Raw genomic sequence first — 19,832 nt, forward strand, 5'->3', positions numbered from 1 at the left:
ACCTAAGAGTTAGAAAACTAAGAAAACACCATGTTTTTTAATACTCTATACAATACACGATACAAAGAATATGAATATCTTGAAGTAAAAAACATTTAGTGCTTATCTTCAGTCATAAGTTCCATCACTTAAACTTTCCACGAAATTATATTTTGATTTAAGATAAGTTCTACGGAACACAAAAGTGCAACTGATTTAATTGTGCAATTAAACTCTAATTACTTGCTAGTGGAAATTTGATAATAACTATTGTCTACCTAGCATGTTCTGGACCATAGTTTCCCAATAGTATTCCATACTGCCACCCAGTGGGCACTGAGGAGTTCCAGTCGTTGCGTCGGGGTCTCAGAAGCAATTGGAGAGCGCTCATGCTGCCCAAAAGGGGCCAAGAATGTTAGAAAATATAAAGCTATAATATTAGTTATACAAATTGATTTCAAAACTACTACAAATAGAAATACTTAAGCAAACAGTTTATTTGTGATATCTTCCTATCATTGATATCGTACTATCGCAATTTATTTTAGACACATATTTTTAGTAATTTGGTCTTTTTTGATTATTATAAATATGTATGATACGACTAAACATAAATGTACAAAATTACACTTTATTGACTTTTTTTTCCTCGGTTCCAGGTGAAATCGAATCGAAATTATTCCTTTTTGAGTGCGTATTCGGAGAGATAAATACTTTTGAAATTGATCTAAGTCGCCGATCAGTGCCGATATTTCAAAATGAAATAAATCTTGATGTCAAGGGTCGAATTCCTGGAATCGAAATGAATAATTTTAATTGATATGATGGCGTTAAATATTTCCCTTTGTAACATTAAATTTCAAGATAACCACACACCACATTGAAATCATCCATAGATTTAATGCTCAGTAAAAGGGGTTTAGCACACAAACCACTGCTTCCAGTAATATTTCTTTTATTACAGCGACATACAGGATTAATTATAAGATTACAAAGGAACAAATCCAACATAACCTCGGGCAATGACGCGCCGCCAAAATCTGACAGTTCTCCCTCAACAAACATGACCATAGATACAATAACCAAAAAGTATAAAGTCAGGTGCATACTACATGTGATTATTATCAGTATAAAGTAACATACAGGATATCAACTATTGTGATGCTTACAACTCGGCCGTCCTTTTATTTATAGTGAGTCCTCTCACTAAAAACAATTGTACATTAATAACAACAGCAATATATCATAACAACTTTATCGATATCAAACAAACATTCATAAGAACAGTTTTTGTAAACTTGACTGACTATAGACTTTTATTAGTCAATCACACAACCAATGACTAGTTGCATATATTAACCTTATTGAGAAATCAGTCTTCACACTTCACAATCTTCACATGCTATAACCTGAGATCATATAAACACTAAACAGTAATTTAATACAACCAGCACCTGGTAGCATTAGTAGCCTTCTTTCAATAAACTTTCAATACATATGAACTAACTTACAGTCTTGGTCTGGTCTAGACATCTGCCAAAGTATAAGCCAACATTAACATTCACAATCTGCCCTCAAGGCCTGCTCTAAACAGTATGGCAAAGTATAAAACGTCATAAACAATGACAGTCTACCCTTATAAGGCCTGCTCTAAATAGTTTAGCAAAACATAATTCATCATAAACAATCACAGTATTAAGACCTGCTTTAAATGATTTGCAAAACATAATTCATCAAAACAATCAGTCTGCCATTTAGGCCTGCTCTAAATAGTTTGGCAAAACATAATTCATCATAAACAATCACAGTCTGCCATTTAGGCTTACTCTATAGTTTGACAAAGTATAATTCATCATAAACATTCACAGTCTGCCCTTAAGGCCTGCTCTAGATATCATTCCAAAGTATAAATTGTTATGGCCTGCTCTAGACTTGAGTTGTCTAGACAGTCTGCCATCACGGCCTGCTCTAGAAGACAGTCTGCTATCAAAGCCTGTTCTAGACAGTCTGCACATTCATACCTAATTAATTATTTTAATTAATTTGTTATGGCCTGCTCTAGAAGACAGGCTGTTATCAAAGCTTGCTCTAGACAGTCTGCACATTCATACCTAATTAATTATTTGAATTAATTTGTTATGGCCTGCTCTAGAAGACAGGCTGTTATCAAAGCTTGCTCTAGACAGTCTGCACATTCATACCTAATTAATTATTTGAATTAATTTGTTTTGGCCTGCTCTAGAAGACAGGCTGTTATCAAAGCTTGCTCTAGACAGTCTGCACATTCATACCTAATTAATTATTTTAATTAATTTGTTATGGCCTGCTCTAGAAGACAGGCTACTATCAAAGCCTGTTCTAGACAGTCTGCCTAAGTATAAATCATCATAAACAATCGACCTGCCCCAGACAGTCTGCCTTCAAGGCCTGCGCTGGACAGTTTGTCAAAGTATAAACTAATATGTATATATATTTATTTGGATCAGACAACAAGGCCCATATTACAAGAACCTAACTTTGCCAAAGCATAAACTAACATAATAAACAGTCATGGCCTGCTCTAGACAGTCTGCCATTACGGCCTGCACTAGACAGTCTGCCAAAACTCAACGGTTATATTCTAGATTCATAATATTAATATAATAGCAATCTTATCAGCTAAGAGACCAAAACAACACCTGTAGATACTCTCGCTGGTCGCTGGATCAAGGATCAGATGCAGAAGGCAGTAATCTTGAACACGGCACGTATGTATGTCGGTTCCTCGCTCTGTGGCCCTGTCCATCGGCAGCTTGGGCCCTGCCCACTTCTGGCAGCACCGTCTTAACAGTTTAACCTCCTTTACTTCAGTCAGCTCTTGCTGCGAAGCCCTCGCTCATTATCAACTTCATCCATTCAGCCAGGTTACCAGCGTTGTAACATAAAAAATAAATAAAAACAAATGTTATAATTATTGGCAGTAGCAACGATCATTTTAGTCTCAGTCCTCGTCAACAATTTAATCATTGATTATACACATGGAACCAGTCAATCATTACCATCATCAATTAATCTTACTATAAACGTCATCTATATATCGTCATCAAAGTGGTCAGTCAAGCTTTATCGCCGACACTGTCATCGAAATCATCCAGCTCCGTTTTTATCATCGATATGGCCAGTTATTGACCCTGTCATAGTCATGGAGCAAACATTGTCGCCGACATCGACACTTACTTAACTAGTAGACATGTTCAGTCATATACCTACATCATCATCATTATCGGACCTCTGGTACCTAAGATCTTCCTTAGCGTTATAAATAAAGTATTTGTATTAGACACCTACTCATCGTTACTAAAATTGTAATTAGACGTCAATGTCGTCATGGATATCAATCATTATCTTCATCAAAAATCCTCAACATTAATAAAATAAAATAATAAATATTCATCAATTTATCAACTTTGAGAAGATTACATTCAAATCATGTTTTATTTTGTTGAATTTATATAAACAGATATTTATTCAATAACCTGATGGTCCTGATGTTTCGTCCTAAACTTCGTGCAACATTTCACCATAGTAATATTCAGCCACAGGGATGGTAAAAAACGCAACACTAAACCTCGGGGTCACATGCACCCGGAAAGAAAAGGCTCCAAATAGGTACAAGCATATACTACACCAAGTACACCGTAGCAAATACTAGCGTCATTACCCAACCTACTATATTATTGAAACTATTGGAAGTAATTACATTCCAATATATTATTATTTATACACCTTTTTTTTTAATAGTTAGAGCCAATCGGCTATGGCTGTAAAACTGCAACCATAAATGTTGTGTTTATGAATCATGGTTCACATGGTTAATATCACCAATCTATTTCTCTTGTCATCACTGTGTCTTCGTCATAAAATCATAAATGTACCATGTGTTAAACCTAACAATAAACCAAATTTTAAGGATACTTTCAAAGTTTAATGAATTGAAAAGAAATGTAAAATAAAAATTAACTCCAAGTTACTTCTACACAGCCTACTTTATAAGGCTTCTTTAAATTTGAATGTTATATACTTTTAGATTCGTTCATTCAACTTACTCTAGTGTTGAGTCCTTTGTTTAAGTCAGTCACAGACTTTTGCACAAAACCATACTAAAACCCTGCACTAAAACTTGTGACATTATTTGTACCCACTCATCGACCTTACTCTTTAAGTCAATCTTCAATGAGAATTCTTTAAGTCTTGTCTTTTCAAACAGGCACTGCTCTTGCCAACATTTTAATTTTATAAATGGACCCTCTTATAATTGATAATGTATACACAAGTAATCTGCTTTTGCATTCGACCGACACTATTCCTGACCATTACCCACCTCTTAGCAACCCAAATTCCACAATTTATGACCTCTAGGATCCGTCCATTTGATTAACTTAATTAGGCATCACCAGCTGTTAAGTTTTTATGCAAATGAAACCATAAAGCCACAAATAAATTGTATTTCATAGCAACAATAATTCATAGTTTCATTTGTGGTTTATTACTGGATTGTAATCATAATCATTTTTCATCACAATCCATGGTATTACAGATGTATAACTGTACTATTTCAACTTCGCATACCTAGTCAAATTTTAAAAATATAACTGAATACTATGCAATATTATTAGACAATAAATATTGTGTCAACACCGAAAAGTAATCTGTTCTTGTTTAGCCAATCCCGTGCAACAAACGCTTTCACTAGAGTCATTAGACAAGACCTGCATTAAATTTATAAATTTAGAAAAACAAATTTGAACACTTGTGTATACCTATTTTGTGCAATAAGGTTTAAATATAAATACCACTTGTCAACAATTCGAAGGTATGAAGTAGATATTCAAGAATTCCAAATATAGTGAACTTATTCACTTTCTTTTAAATACCTACAAGGAGATCTTAACCTTTTCATTTTAATATGCAATGTCAGTATCCACAATGCGACCATGCATCATGTTCCCTGAATGATAATAATGATGCTTTGAAATTGTTACTTATATTTTCAAACTTAATTCTTTGGTAAATTGATGTAAAATAATTGTGACACCATTAATAGTACAAGTCTCTTTTACATTTTGAAATATTAATATCATTAATGTAAACTTCCTTGATTTGTATGCGAAGCATGAGGTAAGCCTGGACAATTTCCAAAAATTCTGCACATCTGTTTTTCATTTTTAAATTATATAAACCTTGCTCATATACAAAATTCAGGCTTCAGAATGAATTACATAATCTAATGAATTGGATTGTTGAGATGCATGACCTTTAAATAAATGTTATGAAATAGATGTGAAACTACCTGTGTCATTTCAAATTTCGAATTTATACTGTGTGTAATTTCATTCATTCATTATTGTTTGTATGTGTTTCTCTCTAAGTATCCAGATTGATAATTTCCAATATAACAATGATATGAAACTAAATGCATGTACCTACCTATGTAGAATATACCATTCAATATCTTCAACTAACATTTTTTTTTTTTCATATACAAAAGTTTATAAATAATTTCTTTGTTGTCAAATCAAAAACTAACTTCAGTCTTTTATCTAAAATAATTTATATGCACATCCACCTATTATAAATTACCACCTATTCTGAATTAGAGACCGGAATATAGAAATAGAGCTATATCTCAATAAGTGTGGTGCTTGGTAAAAGCCTCTTTTAACTCTTTCCACTGATAACCGTCATGGGCCAATCTACAATTCTAGCCCGCTATCAGTTTCTTCCTCTCATCTTCGCTATCCTATCAATTCATCATGGCAATAACCTCTGTGATACCAATCCATAAAATTTTATTGTTATCTCTTGCCATATATAGGCATTATATACTCATACATCATTAGAAATAAAATACCTTTTAGTGTCATTAGACTATCCAAAATAGTAATAATACCTAGTATATATTCACCGAATGTCATTATACAACTCAGTGTTAATAACTAACTTCACTAAGCACCTATATTGTACCTGAATACTGCACAATGTCATCCTTACCCTTTTGACTTCATTCGTAACCATGTTGGCTCTGTGTCTCACCAATCTCACTGTGATGAAGCTGATGGTTGCTTGCTTGCGTTTTCGTCGAGATCTATTCTCATTGTATTTCAACGTGTCATCTCTCAGACCAAAAACAAACAATGACAAAAAAACAGGGGTTAGTAACTATATCAATACATAGCAAACGTCAAGTACTTACATTGCAAATTTAAAACACCTTTTATGGTAAGCAAATGTAACCAATTGTCAATCAAACAAACTCAAACTTTTTTTAAAAAAAACCAAACAACATACATTGCTACGCACCTCTGATCATCCTGTCCTAGCCGGTTTCGGCCTCGGCGACTGAGTATTCACTGGCTAGTGAGAACGATGATCGTGACCTCTCAGGTGGCTGACGTAGCCTATTTTTGCAGTGAATGAACATCCACATTCACCGCAGGTCTGCACACTTCCGACAAAATTGTAGTTTATGACCGCAGGTGGTCGGGCCTTTAACTCATCTTGCGTCGAGTTCGACTCGCCTCTGCTCTTCAAAGGCTTGCACTTTTTATTCACTGTAAACCTCTACTTCTGCCGATCTTGTGCCGAAATCTCCCAGTGCGATGGTTCAATATAGCACCTCTATACAGGTGAAAACAATTAACCAATTTCTATGTGGGCATTTGAATTCACAATCCCGCTTTCTGAGTTGAAATCATCCATAGATTTAATGCTCAGTAAAAGGGGTTTAGCACACAAACCACTGCTTCCAGTAATATTTCTTTTATTACAGCGACATACAGGATTAATTATAAGATTACAAAGGAACAAATCCAACATAACCTCGGGCAATGAAGCGCCGCCAAAATCTGACAGTTCTCCCTCAACAAACATGACCATAGATACAATAACCAAAAAGTATAAAGTCAGGTGCATACTACATGTGATTATTATCAGTATAAAGTAACATACAGGATATCAACTATTGTGATGCTTACAACATAGCCTGGATGCAGCTTTCCATATTTTTGTTTAATACAAAATGATGAAAAACATTCGTATAAGATTATTCCCTCTGGTGCGACGGCAACCCTAGCAGCATACGTATCGATAATGTCGATATACGAGGACAGTATCAATTGCCGAGCACGTGCCAGGCGATCATATTGACCGTTCCCTGGAGATTCCGTATCTGAGCATGCTTCATGCCACTGAAATACGTATAACTCCTGATTTGTTGACTTTGTTTATTGCATAAATACTATAAACGGTGGCTAAAAAATAACTGCATTCCCATTGCCAGGGAGGTTTTGGGATTATACTGAGCAATTTTCAGTATAGGACCAACCCCGAAATCGCGAAAAAAAAGTTTACCCTCCCATAGAAAATGGACCAACCAAATTGTATGCAACAGCCAAATTTTTTTTTCGCGATATCAGGGTTGGTCCCATAGAAAAGTTGCTCAGTATAATCCCAAAACCTCTCTGGCAACGGGAATGCAGTTATTTTAATAAGTATCCGTAGCCTTAAAATGTATCTTTGAAATAGATAAATAAATAAATGAATAATTATTATAGGACATTCTTACACAGATTGACTAAGTCCCACAGTAAGCTCAAGAAGGCTTGTGTTGTGGGTACTCAGACAACGACATATATAATATATAAATACTTATATACATAGAAAACAACCACGACTCAGGAACAAATATCTGTGTCATCACCTCATCACACAAATAAATGCCCTTACTGGGAATTCGAACCCAGGACCACCGGCTTCACAGGCAGGTAGGTCACTACCCACTAGGCCAGACTGGTCGTCTGTAAATATTTGGAAATTCCTATTAAGAAATAGTATAAAACATAAAGTTAACAAACTGCCCCTGACTTAGCGTAACAAATCGAGAACGCAGGTTTTGACACAATTAGTGGGTCGTACCCTTATTTCCTAACATGTCAAGTAAGATGTCGAGCGAAGTCCGATCCCGCTTCGCCTTATCACTACGCAACGTTACCGCTGGCTGTACATGTCGCGGGACATATATCCCCCAGTGAATCCCTGGCTTAATTACTCTATTAGGTACTTTATCAAATCGTGTGCCTACTATCGAACCCCTAAGACAGGGCGAACTGTGGAGCTGGAGAATAGTGCTAGCGGTACTTATTACTGTAGCTTGTACTTTTGGCAAAACCCGGAAAACTCGCTTGTTTTAACTGTTTTTATTTGCTACTTTTGTAAACGAACCAATACCGATTCACCGCAACGTGCGTTCCTAATTCAAGTATTGATTAACTGATTATATATATCCAGTACTTTAAAAGATCTATAACAATCAAACCTAAATTTCAGTAACTAAATTCAACTTAATTAAAGTCGTTCCATGTTTTGCCGCCCAATACCTAAGTGCTCAAACTCCGCGCATTCAAAGTGTCTTACAGGCTTAATAAATTATAAAATTAGTTGCTAATAACCTGATAATAATTAAAGTTTTATTCAAACCTAACATTTGCGTAAGATTCAAGTGCCCAGGGGATGCCAGGGCGAAGTTAACAACCGACAGGTTTAATTAGGAAGGGGAGCTAATTTCCAAGTTTTGATGAATGCGATTTCACGGGGTAGAATAATTTGAAAATTTGATCTAAAGCTTTGTTGGGATAATTGCTGTTAATGCTAGAGAGGGGACCAGGGATCACTTAGTGATTACGCTAAAGCCGTATGGGGATCAAACTTATTAAGTGTATCAGTGTGTTACAAATCTTGTTTCGTGAAAGTGTATTTAGGTCAGTATGAGATCAATACCAGATCTATACTGATGAAATTTCCACAACCACTTTATTTATACAATAACAATAAATCACGGTAGGTACATTCGCCTAAAACAAAAAACTTAGAAGTAGCTACGGAAAAAAATATACATATATAATAATGAGAGCAACAAAACCGCTCTATACACATAGTCAGTTTGTTACAATATCCTTATTGCTAGATCTCGGCGTATGGCAGCTGGTCATCAGTGGAGGTCAGAATGACAAGTCAGCAAAGCTTTTCTGTTGGGAAAAGGTAATGTCATACGCTGTACAGGCAATATGTAATAGTATAGTTTTATTAATCATGATCATTGTTGTAGATGACGCTATTTCATATGTTTATTTTATTCTATCTATGTAACTGTCAAACCTGCTCACAAAATTTCTCGAAAATCGGTTGAGATATGCGACCTGTAGATAGATACCTAGAAGAGAACAACCCGAATACGAAAGCAAGGGACACCTTCACTTTTGCCTGGTCAATAAGTTCAATAACGCATTTAACTTTGTAATGTTACAAAACTAAAATATAAATTAAATAAATAACACCATATTCAAAAATGAATAGCACTCAACTTTACATATATGGGGACTAAAAGTCTTCTATAGGTACAACACCGAAAGGTTTCTAGCTATTTCCTCGTACTGTAGTGGTGCTATAGTTACGTGCAACATTTCACTGCCCGATTCGAACTTTAAGATACGTCAATGACGTTTTTGTTTCAATAAACGTCACATTTGACACTGACATATCTAATCCATATCGTTTCTAGATCTATTAATTGATGTATCATAAAGTTCGAATCGGGTCGTCACGCGCTCTTAGCTAAGACCGCAATTGTTATGACGCTAGCCGCACGCAATTGTTATGAGCCTTCAAATCTCACCTATCCCAAATTTCACTTCACATTTCTCAGCAAATGGATCGTCAAAAGTTCCCCCAACTGCGTAAAGTAGGTAGTGCAAACATATTCGCGCCGTGAAATGTTGTAACCGGGAACATAGAATCGAATTTATAAGAAAAAATGTAAAAACCACCCCGCCATATGCTGCGTAAAGGTCGGGATCCGTTCCATCGAAACTCGCTTAGTGGAAAATAGCTCAAAAAATGTGGAATCACGCCGCGTTTGGGTGTTTGTTACAGACTACCAACAAAGTGTTACTTACACCATTGTTAGATATACTAAAGTAGGAAGTGTGGTTATTTTCACCATCTTCAATAAATCAGATACTCGTAGAAACAAGTACTTATGATTATTTGTCAACAACTACTTCCCCATGTTACACTAACGATTTTTTGTGTTGTAACGTAGATATTATAAATATTTGTACAAAACTTGGTTGGCAGGTATGTGATATGTGAACATTTAACATTTACATATTTTGTGTTTCTGTTTATCTGTGAACTCCAAAATGATTCAGCCAAAATACAGTATTGACGGTCTACTATAAAAATATTCCCCAAATAGGTATTAAAGTTTCAGCTCATTGAACCAAAACTTGTAAATAGACTGAAAATGCCAATATATTGCAATTTTTATGGTGCACTAAAATGTTTCGTTCCACTCAAAATTAAATGCCAGTCAACCGTACATCAGTCTCAATGATGCTCGTATTTGCGTTAGCTGAAGGTATACATGGGAAGTATAAAACGGAAATTAAACCAAATGTTTTAACCACAAGTAATATCGTGGTCGGAGTCTCGAATTAAAACTCCTAATTCAAATACTCTAGGCAGTAATTGTTTGGAGTTAGTAATCCTATTGGATGTAGTTCGTATACAATTCATGTCAATTAAAATGTCCATTCACGGTATGAATGGTGCGGGTAAAGGTTTTGGCACACTGGGATTTGTTACGGCAATTGTATATCAAAAGCGAAATGAACTAATTGCAGATTATAATAGCATGCCAGTTAGTTAACCATTGCACAAATCTTAAATACTTATGTACAAGCAATTTAACACGTGTGAAGTAATACAAGTCCCAATTTTTTTATCATGGTATTATTTAGTGAAACCAAACACCGTTAAATTTAAATATTTCGTCACAATTCAAATAGTATTTTACGTCAGTATTTCTATCATGTAACTAAGGAAATGTAATGTAACTAAGGATAGAATTTGAACATGGACAACTTACCTATGGGGTAGACGTGTATAGGTGTAGAATCCGTTTAAAGTGAAAACGCATTTTCCCTAGTTTAAACTAGTTTTCAATATCGCCTCAGTGAAAACGCGTTTTAACTATTTTGAGTTTAAACAGATTACCGAAACGCCTTAGTGAAACTAGTTATACCTACCTAACTGGGATTTCTAAGACAAAACTAAGTTTTCGCTGAGACAAAAGTGGCTTGATGAAGTGAGTAATTGTTCAGAAATTGGTTTCAGTGAAAACTAGTTGTGACTAACCGATACACATAAAACATAAAAAGCTTTTTTTTCTGAATTAACTAACGTTATAAAATATATTAAGTCGGTTCTGTCGTCCACCGGCCGCAATCGTGGCACGCTCGCTTCGTTCGCTCGGCTTCATGGTCAACCTAAGACACTACTTCCCTAGTCAAAACTACTTTTAATAAATTTAATTTTGAATATATACTGAAAACTAATTTTCCCAAGGCGTTACGGAAAACTAGTTTAATCAGGAAAAACGCGTTTTCACTAAAAACTGATTTTACGGTAGCAAGTTATACGACTGTGATAGCGTAATTCATTTTTGATCGTGAGCCCTGTACGTATATGCACCTAACAGGAGAACTAAAAACTCGTGATCCCCGTTGGAATGGAAATCCAGCATTTTTAATACCGATCTCTCGGTGTAGCAGGAGATATTAGAGTGGATTTATAAAATAAAAAGTAAAAACCTTACTAAACGAAAACATATGCATCGGGCTCGTATTATAATAAATACGAGCCCGATGCATATGTTTTCGTTTAGTAAGACCATTTTTTGAGGTTCTTGCGTTTGTACAAAAAAAATGTTTAAGTTTAAAAATCACTAATATTTAATGCTGATACTAATGTTGTTTAATTTTATATGGTAATATTCTACAATAACTAAATCCAAATACAAGAAATACCGTTTGTACTGAAAGAAAAAAAAATTACGACTTTTTATTTTTTTTTGACGGATAGGAACATAACACATGTGAAGTCTCATGCATATTTATTATACGATCAAAATAAACTAGATTAAATATTACTATTACGGTTCCCATTACTGGGTCATTTTATGTTCATGTGTAAAATTTATTAGAATAAGCGAAATTGTTGTGTGGAACTAGACGAACTAATTTGCATCGGGGCTCGTATTATCTTTGACTCGCATCCAGCAAACGTTCAAGTTAGTAAACAAGACACTCCCGCGCCTAGCAGATGTGGATGTCAACTTTAACCACTTTTCTCCGGGACCATGGGAATAACGCCGTCCTCGAAACGTCGGAGGTAAATTTAAAACTTTACGCGATTAAGTCCCGTCGTTTAGAATAATAATGAGTAAAACTCGTGAAAGTTTAAATCAGTGTTTAACGTAGACTTATACTCACATTTCCTAAGACTGTATCTTTATTTTCGTTTTTTTTTTATTACTTGATTGTTATCTCTAACTGTTATCATTTTTGTCGAAAATAATTGTAACGGATTATAACCGATTATCGTTTATTTTTCGGGCATACCTAACCGTTGCCGAAACCGGTTATGAAGTTTGGCCGTGAGTACAGTTTAATAAGGCACCCACCTGTTTGATCTGATGAACTATTTAATTATCGACTGTAAACACTTCGAAGGTGTACCTGTTTACTCGTTTATAGTTATCTAAGTAGGTACTTACTGTATAGGTATACATACATATATTTGATTTTGGAACGAAGGCCCTAGCAACTTTGTAATATTTATTCAAACTTAAAAAACTGATCTTAATTTCAATTTCTTTTTTAATTTCATTCCATTTACACTTACTTGTAAATGCCAACAAGCGTAATTTACAAATATTTAAAACTGTGTTTTAGGTCTCAGTCCTAAATAAAAGTCAATAAAGAAACAATTTATTTACACAAATTAATTACGAGTTAGAAAATAAAAACTTAAAGATACTTAAAACTAAATTAAATAATAATACTAAAAATAAAACTAATTTACTTTAAGTAAATAAAATTATAGCACCAAAGGTTCTTAGATTGAAATGTAATTACTGCAACCATTTAATTTTTATCTCTCGTGTTGATTGCATTATAGAGAAATCTATACCAAAGGTCAAACCGATGAAAAAATAATGATATCTAAGTCAGCGTGTCTATACTTCTATCGTCGCTCGGAGACAATGCACCAGAGAGACAAGTGGATCGTTAAAGTTGAAATCATCGATATTATACCAAACTGTGCACTCACGTCCGCTATGGGACCGTTTTTCACACAAACCTGGTTATCGTTGGCGGTGCTTGTAGGAAATGAATACCTCCGAGACCATTACTGGCAAATAAATGTATACAATATTTTGACGAATAATTTTATGTAAATTTCTGGAAAGTGGCTATTGTTCGAGATGTGCGTGGCTACTCATGGAATTATAATAAGTAGGGATTAAACGGCACATTTTATTTTAAAAACTGGTTCTGCCAATTACAGTGCCTACCCGGAATTAAAAAATCATATTTAAAATTCCAAAATCCATTCATCTTAACAGGACGATGCATATACATACTAGGTAAATGCAAAAAAGTTAATAATATAGTTTTCGCTTTGAATATTTTATAGCGAACAAATAATCTACAAATGAAATTTTATATTTTCATGAAGTCTTATTAATACTTTTCTTGAATAATATTTCATTAGCACAAATGGTACGTCTTAGCAATCTACTAGCTATTTTTTTACTGAATACAAATAAGATTCTATTTGCATTTCAAATTGCTAACGGCAAAATTGTGTGTGCTTCAAATTACGGCTGCGTTTGGAATGTAGATTGCTTAATTTGTACGTCAAATTATTATTTTAAATAGGACACAGCCAGGATTCCGCGGAGATTCTCTCTCGGTTTTCGTGTATGTATATTTACTTTGTTTTGATTTTAACTATATGATGACAACACACAAATTTACACAAACAATGTTTGATAGACATACCTAATTATTTAGTTAAAAGCAAATTATGTAGAGACGTGCATATTTTACTAATTTTACTAATGTGTACTTTGAAGAGGCGGATACATATCAGGCCCTTGTAGAATAATCCTTACGATATAAATAAAGGTCCTATCGCTAACATCGATAAATTTAAATACGTTTTCTGCCTGAGAGGCAGATAACGATTTTAGATTTTTCACACTTTTATATTTATAAAGCAAACTGTTGGTTATCGTTAAAAACTTCGCTAAATTTGATTGTATGGAATACATACTACGCGCACACACACGCTATGAAACAGTAAACCGCCGCGGCGCGCCGGATGACGTTAATCAGTCTGTCAAGTGCGGATGGTGCAACTGGCACTTAATCGTACAATACTAAACAAACAAGTCCCTTATTTTTGACAGATTGGCCACCGATTGATCAACAGTTGCCTCCAGAAACTCGCGAACTAAATTGACAGGTCAATGTGCACAAATGATACCACAGTTTGGCCAGTGCTGTTCATATCGATATGTTCAAAAATGTTCGAATTAGAGAATATCGCGAAAATTCACCGCTAAGGGCGCTACTGCTGCGCGGTCAGTTAAAATGTATCTTTAAGTAATTTTGTAAAGTTATTTTACAAATGTTACTTGTTATTTCGAAAATTGTGCAATTTTATAGTAATAGAGATAAGGATATTGGATGAACATATTGTAATTAAATAAATATTTTATTTTGTTATATTTTTTAGGAAAACTTACAGCTAGAGTAACAAGTTAGGTGATAACATAGAAACAGCGATTTTGGCTCAAAATACAAATAAGGCCAGCCCAGACGGGAAAATATTTCGTACAATGTGATTAATTTCTCATTAATGTGATAAGATAAATACATTATTGTGGTGTAGACGCAAAAATTAAATTGTCTCGGTGATCCCTATTGCTTCAATTGTAAAGTCCAGTCCCTACCTGGACATTCAAGTTGACAATCTGGTCAGAATTTAAATAATTATGGATCAATCTCATCTACCGGCCACATGTACAAAATTAAATCACCAATTTTAGATTTATTGCCCCCAAACCTGCATACTAACCTTAACCTGCACATTAAACCATAATGCAATACTAACATCGTTAACTAACATAATTTGTCAATTTCGCATCCGCACCTCCGGGTTTGATCGGTAACGTCACAATCATACAATCGAATAAACCTCTTTTCCTGTGACATTCATATAAATCGAAATCGTTTGTGATTCCTAAACAATTATTAGTATCACATGGGTAGTAGATAAGTGCCATGTAGGTGCAATATCTTACTTATCGATAATATTTTATCGACGTATACCTACTCGTGACTATTTTTTCTTTGCTATTCCTGGTATCATTTTATTTGTCAAACTCATGTCAGTTTAGTTCGCCAGATTCTGGAGGCGACTTTAAGTATTCCCGAATATTATTTATTATTGCTTCTTGAGAAGTATTTAATGTCTTTTGTACCTTAAGATTTTGTTTTGTGCAATAAATTTCAAAAATTTAAATTAACAACTTATTATTTTGACATCAACTGTAAAGATACGTTGAATCCATTAAAAATAATATAAATTGATTATTATGCTATGTTAGCACCCGAAAAAATACTAACACATTAGAGAGGGATTATATTTTTTCATCTCTGTTGCTCTGAAAGTGCTACTTTAGTCAACCTCAGTACTTTTTGTACCGAGACTGACTGAAATAGCAAGACACGTTCGTACGTTTCGGTGAAAAAACGATGGAAAATAATTATGTACGATATCTGTACACTGCTTCTATTTCTGCCCTGTATCGCAAGTCCTTATGGCTCCTCTTCACGTTGGGCCAACGCCAACGCCAACGAGGGACGCATTTATGCGTTAGAGGGAGCAAGTGATATTGCTATCTCATTCTACCGCATGGCTGCGTCCCTCGTTGGCGTTGGCGTTGGCCCAACGTGAAGAGGAGCCATTAGTGTGAAACGCATACCAGCCAAACATTTTACCTACCTGCCTACGAGTAACTACTCCCTACTAGACATGTGCGCCGCGCCGCCGCGCCGCCGCCGCCGACGATTTTTCCACGCCGCCGCCGCCGATAAATTTGACCGGCGTATAATCGGCGTGGAAAATTTTGATACCTATCGTGTCTTATTCCATGTTGCGTAGTGAATATATAGTATCAGAGGTATAATTTAAAGATCCTTATGCTTTTTCGCTTATTATTTGCCGGTGAACCAAATTAGCATCATTTTTGTCGTTGCGGTGTTAGCTGTGATAACGATTTAGTGTTAATTTAAACAAGATCTAGTTTCTGGATGTCAGGTTATTATTTGATATTTTTTCACACAGCTTTTTTGTAGGACGTAAATGAAATTGTATATTGTGTGATAAATAAATATGATTTATTTATTTATCTCATAATATACAATTTAAAATATAAATAAATATGATTTATTTATTAATCACATAATATACAATTTCATTTAAAATTACACACGATCAATTCTTAGTAATTTTATGGTGATTATCAGCTTCTTGTACTTAACAATATACAGCGTGACCTTAGCCATTGGAAAAACCCTGAAATCCCACGTAGGGTTTCTTCTAAAGGGGCCCACTGATTAACAGTCCGCCAGACGGTATCGGCCTGTCAGTTGTTCGGAACTGTCAAAATGTTGTTCTAACTGACAGGCCGATACCGTCCGGCGGACTGTTAATCAGTGGGCCCCTTAAGAAATGCTCTAATGGTAATATTTTTTTATATATTACAGGCGGGGCGGACTGTACACTCAAAAAATGTATTACAAGGATTTAAAAAAGGTAGTCATTGATGCTATACATAGGGAAAAAACAGCATATTTTAATAAATACATTGTATCTCAAATAAAAAACCCCCGCGCTCTATGGAAACATGTAAAGCAAAACATAGCTAACTTTAAAAAGAGAGACTCTGACATACCTCAACATTTATTGGACCCTAATGCTATTAATAACTTTTTTCTTGACGTACCTGGTAGAGACGAATTTAGTATATCTGATTTGACATATTTTGAGTTCAGTAGATACAGTGATGCACGTTTTAGCCTTCAGCCAGTAACAGAGGTCACTGTCAGTAAAATAATAAGCTCTATTCGCACTCAGGCCCAGGGAACCGACGGTATCTCTCTTGACATGCTGCTAATGACCCTACCGCGCACTCTGCCTATTATTACGGCCATTATAAATCAGTCAATTAGCACAGGCGTTTTCCCCGAGCCTTGGAAAAGTGCTGTGGTCAAGCCCATTCCTAAACAAACGTCCCCAGCAAACTTTAAAGATTTACGACCAATCAGTATTCTTCCTGTAATGTCAAAGATACTAGAGAAAGTTGTGTGCCTACAATTAGTGGAATATCTGGAAAAAAACAATATTTTACCTTGTAAACAGTCAGGCTTCAGGAAGAAACGTAGCACAGCAACTGCCCTTCTCGATGTCGTCGATGATATCCTCGCTGCTCAGGACAATGGGAATGCCACAATCCTGGTTCTGCTAGATTTCTCACGCGCTTTCGATACAATCAACCCTTTGTTATTATTATCGAAACTGACGTACTACGGATTTGACACTAAGGCAATAAACTGGTTCGCTTCATACCTTCGCGAGCGCACCCAGCAGGTTGAAGTACGAAACTCGGAGGGCTTATCCTTGGTCTCTGAAAGGACTACAGTCACCAGGGGCGTCCCTCAGGGATCTATTTTGGGGCCCATCCTTTTCATTTTATACAGTGCCGACATAATAAGCTATATCAACAATTGTAAATGCCACTTATATGCTGACGACTTACAAATGTATATTTCGTTTAGGCCTGAAAATACTAATTTAGCCATTACAAAATTAAATCAAGATCTCAATCAGGTTGCATACTGGTCTAAGAAAAACAGTTTAGTTCTGAATCCTTTGAAATCAAAGTTTTTAATACTAGGTACCAAAAATCAAGTGGCAAATACAACACTACGCAACCCACAGGTCCGTATTCTAGACGAAATCATTCCTCGCGTGTCAGAAGCCAGAAACCTGGGAGTAATTATGGACGAGAAACTGCAGTTTGAGAATCACGTTCTAGAAATTACGCGTAATTGTTTTTACCGCCTCACAGTTTTATACAAGATTCGGAACTATTTAAGTGTAGATATGCGAATAAAACTTTGTGACACCCTTGTATTGTCAAAACTGAACTACGCCGATACGGTCATTGGAAACTGCTTGTTATCTCGTGCAAAAACTCAGTTACAGAGGCTTCAGAATGCCTGTGCCAGATTCTGTTTTCCGATTCCACCAAGAACACATGTAACACCGTTTTTAAATAGTGGCAATATGCTTAAGATGGAGGCCCGTAGAAAATTACATTTTGCTTCACTCTTGTTCGGGATTATGCTGACAAAACAACCAACTTACCTCTACGAAAGACTAACGTTCTCCCGTAAACACATAAGGCAAGCCTCCCGCCTCATCTGTCCAAGGCACAGGTCGGCTAGTTTCCGTGGCAGCTTCCGGTACGCAGCCACGCGGTGCTGGAACAATCTCCCACCACCAATAAGAAATGCCAGCTCACTATACATGTTCAAATCCAGACTGAAACTGCACCTACTCAAGGAACAAACGATCCCCACCTAGCCGACCTATACCTACCTACATCCACCTGTATTTGTACCGACTACTGTGCTTTAGAGTCTATATATTTATTTATGTATTATGTAAGTATTTATTCATAAACATGTCTCAGTTTTCTTATTTTGTTAATAAATTACCGTGTCAACCGCACATTCTGTTGTATTCTGCTTCGATTTTGTTTTTATGTTCTGTGTTGTTTTGTGTTTGTTTTACGTGTCAATGGGTACACTGAAAATCAGCGTCGTAACACTATTCATGTGCTGCGACACATGCTGAGTGTTATCCTTTTTGGAACCTCTCGCAACACTGTAACTTCAAATTTACCTAGACTTAAGCATTTTTTAATGTTGTTGTGTATGTGTGTTTCCAATAAAAGCATCATTCATTCATTCATTCATTCATTCATATATAAGTTATTTCCAATAATCGACAACAAAAAGAAACATACTGTATTAATCATTGGCAGTGCTTTTGACAATTTGTTTGAAAATGTGCAGCAATGATGACATTGATGATTATCAAAAGTCAGAATACTCAGAATCTTATTAATGTCATAAATAAAAAAGATAATCAAAACGGTCGAAGGTTTCATACTATTTATTACCTCAGGAGCTACTAACACATACAGGTTGCTCCAAAGTAAACAAAAATGTAATTTGTTAATTTCTTCGGAACCGCTTCACCGATTGTTATGATACTTTGTATACTGGTTCTAAATAACCTAATGCATATGTACATTTCAGCTTTGTCCAATGGCTAGGGACACCCTGTATATTTCAATCAAAATTATAAAAATCAGTCTAAAGCTTCGCAATAAGCTATACTTAAACAATTATACCTAGGTACTTATAGGAACTTAAATCACCAACTATCATCACTAAGCTAGCAGTAAAGAAAACAAAGTAGACCTTAGTATTCCATAAAACGGGACACTTCAAAGACATTCTGTTGAGCGAATCAACCTGCCAGAGATGTTTTCTTTCGAAAACGATGACATCTTTAATCTAATCTAAAATTACATTTCTGTTAAACTTCAGTTCAGACAAATGTAAAGTATGTAGTCCATCATTATTTCGTAACAAATCCTAGGTGAGGCGACAGCGGCTGGGAAAAGTCAATATACATAGATTTAAGACTTAACTTATAAAGATTTCTTTTGTGTTTTATTTGTATTCCGCTTACAAAGTAAGTAAAAATACTGCCTAAAATGTAGCGATTTAAAGTATCCTTTTTATTTTAATATTTAAACATACCGT

General features: G+C 35.3%; 1 protein-coding gene and 2 long non-coding RNA genes across 3 annotated transcripts in view; 1 reads left to right on the plus strand and 2 right to left on the minus strand.

The window, feature by feature from the left end:
• Positions 1-19,832, minus strand: part of LOC134804118 (uncharacterized) — an 805,015-nt gene that overhangs the window by 171,663 nt on the left and 613,520 nt on the right. The window lies entirely within an intron of this gene.
• The window catches only part of LOC134804074 (ras-related protein Rab-18-B), a 175,689-nt gene that overhangs the window by 27,913 nt on the left and 127,944 nt on the right, over positions 1-19,832 (plus strand). The window lies entirely within an intron of this gene.
• LOC134804111 (uncharacterized) lies at positions 918-3,725 on the minus strand. Its single transcript, XR_010146071.1, has 2 exons — positions 2,380-3,725; positions 918-1,972 (listed from the first exon to the last, which is right to left on the minus strand). It is a non-coding gene; the product is annotated as an uncharacterized LOC134804111 (long non-coding RNA).

This window comes from Cydia splendana, chromosome 2 (genome assembly GCF_910591565.1).
Source record: "Cydia splendana chromosome 2, ilCydSple1.2, whole genome shotgun sequence".
Lineage (NCBI taxonomy): Eukaryota > Metazoa > Arthropoda > Insecta > Lepidoptera > Tortricidae > Cydia > Cydia splendana.